The sequence below is a fragment of the Lactuca sativa genome, chromosome 8 (assembly GCF_002870075.4).
Source record: "Lactuca sativa cultivar Salinas chromosome 8, Lsat_Salinas_v11, whole genome shotgun sequence".
Lineage (NCBI taxonomy): Eukaryota > Viridiplantae > Streptophyta > Magnoliopsida > Asterales > Asteraceae > Lactuca > Lactuca sativa.
Window position 1 is genome coordinate 88988894 of NC_056630.2, and position 11152 is coordinate 89000045.

Here is an 11152-nt window from a genome sequence, read left to right on the forward strand (position 1 = left end):
ATATTGCAGTCCTTGGTCAAGTGTGGACCACTGCATCGCTCGCACCCCACTCTTATGGCATGTATCGACTGGTCCATTTGTGTTATCCGGCGATCCATGTTATTTAGCATTGCCATGACAGCTGTAATTTCTTCAGTTTGGGTCCCTCCACCGCCTTTACTTCCGTCTTGCCTCGGGTTATGGTACTCGCGAGAGTGTTTCGCGAATTCTTCGATGAGCTCCTTGACCTCCCTTGGATTTTTCTTTGTCAACGGTCCTTGAGAATCAAGGAGTTGTCTTGTCATTACATTGACCCCATCATAAAAGATTGACATCTCTTGCTGCACATTTAGGTCATGTTGAGGGCAATTTCTGAGTAGGCCCTTGTACCGCTCCCATGCTTCGTATAGTGACTCCCCCGGTTGTTGCTCAAAGTTGGCTATCGCCTTCTTGAGTTTGGCTATCTTGGATGGCGGGCAGAACTGGTCCAGGAATTGCTCACGCATTTGAGCCCAAGTGGTGATTGTACCTGGTGGGAGTGCTTTTAACCACTCCTTAGCAGCTCCTTTGAAAGTGATAGGAAGCATCCTAAGCAAGACTGTATTTCTTGTGACATTTGGGACATTGAAGTAATCAGCAATGTCGTTGACTTCGTCTAGATGCTTAAAAGCATCCTCATGATCCTTCCCGAAAAATGGGATGTCCTTCAGTGCTGTCAATATGTGTCCCTTTAGTTCGAATGTGGCAGTGGCAGGAATTGCGGGTTGGACTAACCCAGGACCCATGTCATCTCGAATCCGCTTTTTGTATGCTCCCATGGACATTTCTTCAATCGCTGCCATCTCGTTCCTTGGCTCGTTCTCGGGTTCACTTGTGTGTTCTTCAAATTCTGGCTCGGTATCGCTTTCGGACTCGGTTTGCACGGGTGTGTGTTCCAAATGCTCAAAATTGCTCTTGTGCTTCGCTGATGAGCTGGACTCTCCTGTCTTCTTTCCTGACTTCCTAGAAAAGGCTGACTTCAATTCTTGCAAGGGCGTCGTTTTCTTGTGAAGAGCAGATTCGGGGTCTTCCAGTGGTGGCACCAAGTGTGTGTTTGAGCTTCTGGTCATGAACTCCTGCAACTTGCTAAACTAAAACGTAAAACTGAACTAAAATAAGAAAAACTAACTACCAAATAAAAATTTTAAAAATTTTGCCTGTTCACGTCGTGGCAAGTATATGGCCACGTCGTGGACTCTGTAAAAAAAAATTTATTTTTTTTGCTGAAAAATTAACTTTTTGTGGCTGTGATTCCACAAAAAGGATCGATTAATTTAATGCAAATAATTAAACTACAAACTACGCCGATCCCCGGCAACGGCGCCAAAAACTTGATGTGCACAAAAGTACCCACTAATTTTAATATTTATAACCTAACAAACTTAGACTATCTATGCACTTATAGGCAGTGTACCTAGTCAGATTACAGTATAGCTTAGGTAAGTCGGGTGTCGATCACAGGGAACGGTGTTCTAGTTAATTTACTTACTATTAAATTAACCTAATTTATTAACAATTTTAATAAATGGTTTTATCTGATTTTACAAGATCAGATGAACTTAAATCCAATTCAATAAGTAAAAACACACACTCTTGTTTAGATTGAATCCACTTTTCCCTTATGGCTAGCTAACAATTACGGATTACTAAGTTGGTTTTTAATTATATTAGTAATTTAGTTCTATCTTACCAATATTTAACTAATTCATGTCAAACCATGTATGTTCACACATAATTAAACACAGAACCAATTATAGTTGAAAATATGCTATATAAGATTTGTTGTGTAAACGCAATTATGATCACAATTCTCGTTCTCTAGCACAGCTAAACTTTATTTATTCTAATTATTAACTAAGATTGGTCAATCCTAGCTCTAACAATTCAATGTTCACTAAATTATTAGGTAAACAGGTTCATGCAGTTTAATGGTCACTAAGCTACACAGAACATGTAATTAAACAATTAGATAAACAAATATTAACATGCTAGGTCATACAAATCAAACACAAGCAAATTTTCACCAACTAAGCTTAATCCATAATCATATAACTATTCATAAGTTCAAAGCTTCATCTAGCTAAACAAGAGTAGCTAGATTCAGCTGCTCATTATAGTAATTAAACTAACACAGCTAAAACTAATGAAAGACATGTTCTAAAAATAAACCTTTACTTCTTTTGGTGTTGAAAACCCTCTTCCAGAGCCTTTCTTTCGTTCTTATTCGTCTTCTGGAACTCTTTCTCTTCTGCCAAAAGTCTCTCTTTTCGTAATAATCATCAGAACTTATATAATGCTTAAAAAATCGCGCCACGTCGTGGCCAGGTTGCGCCATGTCGTGGGCTTCAAGCAATCCGTATCCTTCAAGGAAATCCTCCGCGTCGCGATGCTTATCTTCTGAACACCCATGCCACGTCGTGGGCTTCATCTCCACGTCGTGGAATTAGCTCTTATCGTGAATTTATTATTTTCTTGTCTTCCAAGCCTCCCATGTTCCCCATTTTGTCACCTTTGGTCCCTTTCTTCGAAAATCCTTTGTATTGACTGAAAATAACAATTTAAACTCATAAGTATCTTTATTCTAAACATATTATCAATTTATTAATAAAAATGTACTTAAATACTGCCTAAAAATAAGTGTAAATATGGCAATATCATCATACAAATAGTCTTTAATCAATCAACTAATTATAATCATGTCTTGTGTTATTTGACTCCACCATATCGATCCACTTAGTTAACAAAAATGGATTTGGTTCCTATGGTAACGTGTTTTTGATTGAGGGGTGGCACAAAGTCACATACTTGTTGCTTTGATAATTGATTTACTTTTTCTGGCATGGAAATCACCTAATTGGGGTCCCATATGGATAAATATATGATGTTTGGTTCTAAGATAGTGATAAAGGGAGTAAAATCACTAAGAGTATGTTTTGGAATCTAATGGTCCTTTGTTTAGTTTTCCTATGATTAACTTGATATCAAGAGTGTACTCTTATTGATCTAATACTCGAGTCATGTTGGGTTTGGTCTATAGGAAGGGAATCTGTAAGGACATCTACAAGACTAAGAATATTATAAAATAGTACATTGTCATTGGGTCTTTTTCATATGGTTTTCTTTTTGTTTTTTGGATTGGAAAACACACACCTTCTAATCTTACTCCTAGTTGTACACTTTTATCCATGACAAAACTTGATTCCTCAACCACTTAGGTAGGGACACCTTTCCTACACACCTTGATACCATTAGGCCAAAGGCCTTTTGGTTAATTGGATTTTTAACTACATCATTATCTATCAAAAGACTACTAGCTACCATTAGATATTCATATAATCTCACATTTAGTGTTTCTTCAACCATCGATACCATTGTTTTTTAGAACCTATACACCTTATTAGTAAAAAAAATATCCAAAATGTGTTCATAGAACTTTAGGTAAAGCTTGGTGAGATGTTCTTGGTGTTGAGTACAAAGACTTTCATCCAACACTCTAAGATGTCAATATGAAGCTTTCTTACACTCAAGAATTCCATAAATGGCCTTGTCTAGTATTTCTCACTAATACTAGGTTTATGATATATATATATATATATATATATATATATATATGTGTGTGTGTGTGTGTGTGTATGTGAGAGTGGAAACGACATCACACCATAATATTTGGGAATTTATTTATTTATTTCAACATCATATGACTCATCTCCAACATTGTACAATTTTTCTTTTCAGCAAACTCATTATATTAATGTTTTATTTTATCCAAAACATTATGCATTACCCCGTAATAATACAAATAAGGTTAAAACTGGTCCAAATAAGGTTAAATATCTTTCAGATATGATGTATGTTCTCATTAGAAAAGATATCAAATATTTCATAATCATGCATGAGAATTTGAGTCATACTAACTTTTAATTGGTCATTTCCTTTATAAGTGGGTATTTATAATGGTGAGTTCAACGAGACAGTTGAAGGGGGTGGCTAGTCTAGATGTCATTGAATAGATAAAACTCTACCATTGTGAGATGACACATTGACATTTAATGGATTTGAAGTTTAATAGCCATTAAACTCTTCAACGAAAAACATGAATGTTTTTAATTCTTAAATATATACTACTTTTTGTAATATTCTATTGAACTTTATAGAGTTCAATGTATTGTAGGAAAAATGATAGAGTTGTATTGATTATAGAAAAATAATATGGCAATCCATTAATTGAGCTCTAAGGAGTTCAATGCATTCTAGATGCCCTTAAAAGACATGTCCTTCATTGGTTGTCAGTGCATTGTAAATCGTAGTTCTAGCTTCAAATTTTCTAAGGAATAGATACTTTTCTCAATTATTTCATTCACTAAGTAGTTTTTTTGGAAAATAATCACCATTAACACTTGATTTCCAAGCTTCTTATTTTTTACCATGTATATAATTTTCAAAACTTATAAACCAACTATCTAAAAATTTAACATTAACTTTAGGCGGTCTAACTAAGAAATCGTAATTTAGCTATATATAAAGGATTGAAAATAAATAGAAAACTCTGTGGTCATGGTTGTAGCATGCTTACCTTCATTGCATTTATCTTTCCTTTTCATCTTATATCATGTGTGTTGATCGTATACCTAACATTTACCCTTTAGCAAAAAGTGTATCCTAGAGTAATCGGACTATGATTAAAGGCACCCCATGCTCCATTTTTGGACTCAAACCAAGTGTGTTATTTGCCTAAACCCTAAAATGACACCTCGGTCAGAACCCCACATTGTCATTAATGAACTTGAATTGTGCATCTTACCTACCAAAACACTAAAATGACACCTTAGGTTCAACATTGATGTGTAGTGGTGGCATGTAATTAGTAATTAAATTCATTAGTAGTTTTATCATGTATATAAACATAAATAAGAGAAAAAAACTGAAAGTAGGAGGGTTACGCTAAGATTTAGTCATTGATGATACTTGGATCCATCTATCAAGAAGATTAGAGGAGCTTCATGATAGATTTTGGAATATAAGAACCTTGTATCATTAAAAGGAGGGTCCTTAGCCATAACTTAATGTTCGCCCCAAGAATAAACTCCAAGTGATCTCAAGTTTGTTGCCTTATAAAATGGTAATATAATAATGTGTGGAAGCGACTGATTGGTACTTATTTAACCACCAAGTGAACAAACATCAAGGGTTTGCTAATTATGACCACTATAGATGTATGATGTACTTGACACGATTTGGATGGTTTAAATGTACAATAAACATTAAATGAAAATCACATTTCCATATGTCGGTCTACGCTTGTCTCAAGCTCAATAATTTTTAGATGAATGTAGGTCGAGACTTAATAAATGTCATAGTGCATGACTGTAGACACATTCATATTTAGGGTATGGATTTTCAGGCTGGCTCAATATACTTTATGGTGCTAGTAATAAGCGCCATAAGTGTCAATGGTTGGAACAAATCCTTGGATCGTTGTCTCTAGGGTACGGATGTTCGGGCTGGCTCATTATACAGTCTTTCTTGTTCTTTAGTTTGGATTTAGGATCGTCGTCTTCTATACGTCTGGACTATTGTTTTGTTCAATGGTGGGGTGGATGAATACGCCATTTAATGCTTCTTATGTCGTTTTTGGTAAAATCAGTAGTTGTTTTTGCATGCCGCATACAACCTTAAAATCTCATAACGTAATTTGTCTTGTTTGTGATTCTCTCCTGATAAAGATGATTTTCCACCATTTTAGATGTTTGATTTGCATAGACGAAATATTTGTTTCAGATTAATGTGACATAGTGTTGGTAAATCTTTTTGTTGTTAAAAACTACTAGTTTTGTACCTAAGTTTTTTTTTTCCATTCAGACTGTCCCTAGGTTATGGTTTTGTTACATCCTTTATCCCTATCACACATAAAAAGATTATACTACCCTTTTATATATATATATATATATATATATATATATATATATATATATATATATATATATATATATATATATATATATAACCAAAAAAGGTTTCCCTCACATATTTACTACATTTGAACTTTGATTTATGGCCATTGGATATCCATACCGGTTATTCACTTTGCCATTGGATAGTCATATTGGTTCTCTTTCTGTCTAATTACAAACCCACTTTTCATCTCATTTTGCTTTTCTATAAACTGAAAGGTTCAAATTCAAATTAAAAGAAAATTGTAAAGCACTTTGATACAATATATTAAATAAAGATATATGGAAATAGCAACTTTGGTTTTGTTCATAGTAAGTTTTAATATATTTATATTTTCTTCCCTCAAATAATTTTATTCTAACAGTTTTAACCCTTATAATTTTAAAATTAAACTATTAGTATTCTATAAGTTTCAGTTTTGATATATATATATATATATATATATATATATATATATATATATATATATATATATATATAGGACCTAAGGAATAGTAATTTTTTGGCTTTTGGTTTTTGCCACAAATGTTTGCTGAATTTGACATTTTTCATCCTCCAAGTAAAAACTTTTACATTTTTAAGTTTTGATTAAGTTTGTTTCTTTAGATTTTTGCCACAAATCGTTAGTGACTTTGACACTTTTCGTCCTTGCAGTCTAAACTTTTATATTTGATGTTTTTACCAAAAAATTTAGTGACTTTGACACTTTTCAACCTTGCAGTTAAAACTTTTACATTTTGACATAAAAACACAACAAGCTTCCTTTAGATTTTTGCCACCATATTTTCCCAACTTTGGCAACTTTCACACTATAGCCACAACATATTTGGTTATTCTCTATTAGTGTTCTTTCTTTTGGTTGTACACTTTGACATGTAATTTTATGGGTTGTCGGCTTTCTCATCTATTTGTGGCGATTTACACTTTCAACACATCTTTTAAAGTTTGCCGATTTCAACTTCTATGACATAGTCCAAAAGCGGCAGAGCCGTGTGTCCTTTTCTAGTTATATTGTAAAGTTAGGTTTTCTCGTCCATTATACAATTTTATAGTTTTCATTTGTATTAATATTATTTTTTATTATTATAAATTTTTAAATGAATTGTAATTTGTGATATTGTAACAAACAAGATATATTTTTAAACCTTAGTTTTTACCGTTTTTTTTTTCATACATAATTCTTTTGACGGAATTTATTTTAATACTTTTTTCCATTTCACAAAAAAGTCATCGGCTGCAACACGCGGAATGACTAAATACTAGTTAAATAGAATTTAAAAGAAAAGTGGGTCCCACCCCCACCCTACGTATCGTTTTGCTTCTCATGCTTCATCTTCTTCACTCTTCTCTAACAAAATAAAAACCCTAAACAACATTCATCATCACTGTCGGAATGTTCCACTAAATACTACTACCTGAGCCTGACAGCAGTTTAAACAACATATCCCCCTTTCATCTTCTCCATTCTTGTTGACTATGTTCCACTATGTTTATCAGATCAAGAAAACATGCCCTAATCCGAAACCACAACTCTCTCACTAGTGATGCAACTCTCTCACCGAACCGAAACCCGTTGTGTCGGAACTGTGACTCCCTCAAATGATTCTAGAGGCAACTATAGTTGAATTGATTTCTGCAAATCGGAACAACAACTCCTTCTCCATCGGTTACACTCCTTTTCTTTCTCCCTCTTTCTACAAATTGAATGCTAATTGCTTCAAATGTTTTCCAGCAAATCGAATGCTTGCAAGAAATCAAAGAAGTTGGGATGCATCTAAGGTTTTTGTCCATGCAGGTTGCATTTTGGCCCTTATTTAAATTAGTTTTTGGAGTTTGTAATGTTTTTTTGTTTGGGAAACTTTTTGGTAAATGACATCCAATTTCATAAATGAATTTGACTAAAAAGATTTGATTTGAGCAATCGTTTTCTGTTAACAGTTTGTTTAGGTTATTTCTCATGGTCGAGTCTTAGATTTCATCGGGTTTTGGATGTATTTTCGAAAAGGAGAGGGGATTATTTGTTGTGGTTGCTTTTGGTGACTACCATAGGTAATGGTGGTCGATGGTGGCAGATACAAAGAGGTGGTTTTCGGTGATGGGAGGATGGGAGGCAGAGGAAGTAGTTTTCTTAGAGGGAGGTGGTGGTATAGAGCGCCCATTATGTATTGTAATTTGGTAATTTGTGGAGAGACTCGATGAGTTGAGGGTCCAACTCGCCGAGTCAAGTCGAGATATTCGCATAGAATTAATGAGTGGACTCGACGAGTCAGGAAACTGACTCGCCGAGTAGGTGCTGGGCAGAGAAACCCTAATTCCCTAGGGTAGGGGCCTATATAAGGGAACTTATGCCCCCATTTCTGCCTTATCAACTACCATACACCCCTGAGAGCAATCCCTAATTGCTTTTGGAGCTAGAGAGTGAGAGAGAAGCTCATATAGTGGTTCTTGTGCATCATTTGAGGAAGAGGAGGAGGTTATCAAGCAAGGAGTTGTAAGTGAGGTTGTTGGATCTAGTAATTCCCTGTCCAGAGCTCTTGAGGAAGGTAAAAAGTATTCACCTTTCTTCTTATTTTCGATAGATCTCATATCCATGGAGTTTTAGGGCTTTTTGCCATCTTTTGTTTGGGTTTTTGAGTAGCATGAGTTATCAAGAAGTCTAGACCTTAGATCTGGACCTTGTGAGGTCCTTAGAGTCTTAGTGTCCCAGCTTTATTCACCCATATGAGGGTTTTTTGGGCTTAATCATTCATAAAGGGCATGTATTAGCATTTTGGAGCAATAACATCATGCATGAATGTAAAGATCGAAGCTTTATCTAACTATTGAGCCTTGAGATGATAGATCTAGTGTTTGGAGTGATAGATCTGTTTTAAATCATCTGAATGAACTTTGGGTGTGAATGAACTCGCCGAGTCAATGAGTCGGCTCAACGAGTTGACTAGGGTTTGTCCCGTAGAGCTGAATCAAGCGATCACTTGGCGAGTTGGGAGTCAACTCGACGAGCTAAGTCAACCTTCATGAGACTTTTGTGGAAAACGATGGGACTCAATGAGTCACAAGGGTGTACTCGGCGAGTCAGGTCAAATTCAGAATGTTGACTCGAGTGTTGACTTCTGTTGACTTTGGGGTTTTGGTCAACATGAGTAATAAAGACCATGCAGTGGTAAAATGGTCTTTTATCCACTTCAAAGAGTTAGAAAGAGAAAGAATAGTCTTCGGTTGTTTGATTTGTGAAAAGAGTATTAATTAGAGATATTCATCCCTTGTGTTAGGCGGAGGTTAATTCGAGATTCGGGTGCGAGGTTATTTACTTGCTGCTAGTCAGGTGAGTCTTTTTACTATACTTTACCTAGAGTGGTAACTATGTGTGACCAGAGAGTCTTACGTGCTTACTTGAGTTATGCATTTTCAGTGTGATATATGTGTTGTATGTTATCTTATGTGATACATAGACCGGACCGGAGGGTCCAACGTACTATGAGACCGGAGGTTTCTCAACCAGACCGGACCAGAGGGTCCAACGAACCATGGGACTGGAGGGTCCCAACCAGATTGGACCGGAGGGTCCAACGAGTTGTAGGACTTGAGGGTCTCACTGAGACACATTGACTGGAGGGTCTTACAAAGCTATAGCCTCGAGTGGCTAGTTATTTGTGTGTGGTATTTTGAAGAACTCACTAAGCTTTGTGTTTACCGTGTTATGTGTTATGTGTTTTAGGTATCTCAGAGGATCGCAGGAAGGCACCGACTTGATTGTACACACACTAGTGAAAGAGTTACATTTTGAGGATCCTGAATTTTAACCGAACAATTGTGGAATTTTGAATTGTAAATTTAATAAATGAGATTTTTGTAAGATACATTATGAGAATTATGTGATTTTAAATGAAAATTTTGTTTTGAAAATTTACAGTGTTAAATTACCAATATATTTTTTTATCATGTATTTGTACAACACTTATTTCGGCATATGCAACACATATTATATTATCACTATTTTCTTGACGTGTCTTTAGATAAAATGAAATTCGTAGAGATTTTTCTTTACTTTTTCATCCATTCACTATAAATAATTGCTTACCAAATACAATAAATTGTTTGGAAATAAACATAATTTGGGTTTTGATTTGAATACAATGAGAGATTTTATAAATGCATCAACAATTTGTCAAACTCTCGATGATGACAGAAACAAAATTCAAAAGTTATATCGATCAAACATAAATCAACGGAAAACCGGATAAACAAATAATACTAAGTTACACATACAATGAGTCTTATTTCTCCAAAATGTGTAAGTAGATAGAAGGAATTTACGTTCCCTCAAAATATAACAATCCCTCAAATAAACACCAAACCATAACCAAAATGCAAATAACAACCACCAATTAAATAATCACATGCAAAGGCAATCTACTTTTTATTGGCCATTCAATCATGCAAATTCATATTCGTAATATTCAAAATGATTTTTTTTATGAAGGGTTTTAGTAAACATGTTGGTTAAATTATCTTTGACTAACTTTTAAAGCAATATTACATTTGAACCATAATCATGTAAAAAATGGTTTCTTAGGTCTATTTATGTTTCATGTTTGAATGCAGTATATATTTTTTACTCAAACATATATGTAGATCTCGAGTTATCACAAAATCCTGGAATATATGCTTGAGATAGATTAAGATCCATGACACTTTGCTTCATCCAAAGAACTTGTATGCACGCCCAACTCGCCACAATATTTTTCTCTTTAGTTGTTGACAAAGGACCCTATCAACCTTACAGAGTATAGGACGATTAATCATATTGGTTGCATCACCAAAATCATCTCAAAAACTTTGCCTTGTCGCCTTTAAAAGGTTATCGAGTCTGTTTTTAGTATCGATGGGCATTAGGGTTTACATGGATGTAACCCTAATCTTACCACACTATATAAGAAGTCCCTTAGCATCCAAAATGGCACACTAGTGATCCTTGGAGTCCCATGAGCCGATTTTAGGTGCAAGAATATTCTCTCAAAAGTCATCCTTTATCCAAAGGTGTGTTGTGATTTCATTTGAGGTGCAACATTTGGGGCACTAAGTTCTTAAAGGCCAAACACAACAAGTTCTACAAGCCACAACCAAGAGGTAACTCTATAACTCAATTATGTGTTGTATATATCATTTTGTATGCTAGTTA

General features: G+C 34.9%; 1 non-coding gene across 1 annotated transcript; it reads left to right on the top strand.

Annotated features, from left to right (window-relative positions):
- The first annotated feature begins 330 nt into the window (after nucleotides 1-330).
- On the top strand, nucleotides 331-437 carry LOC111887412 (small nucleolar RNA R71). The gene has a single exon (XR_002848744.2). It is a non-coding gene; the product is annotated as a small nucleolar RNA R71 (small nucleolar RNA).
- The last annotated feature ends 10715 nt before the right edge of the window (nucleotides 438-11152 follow it).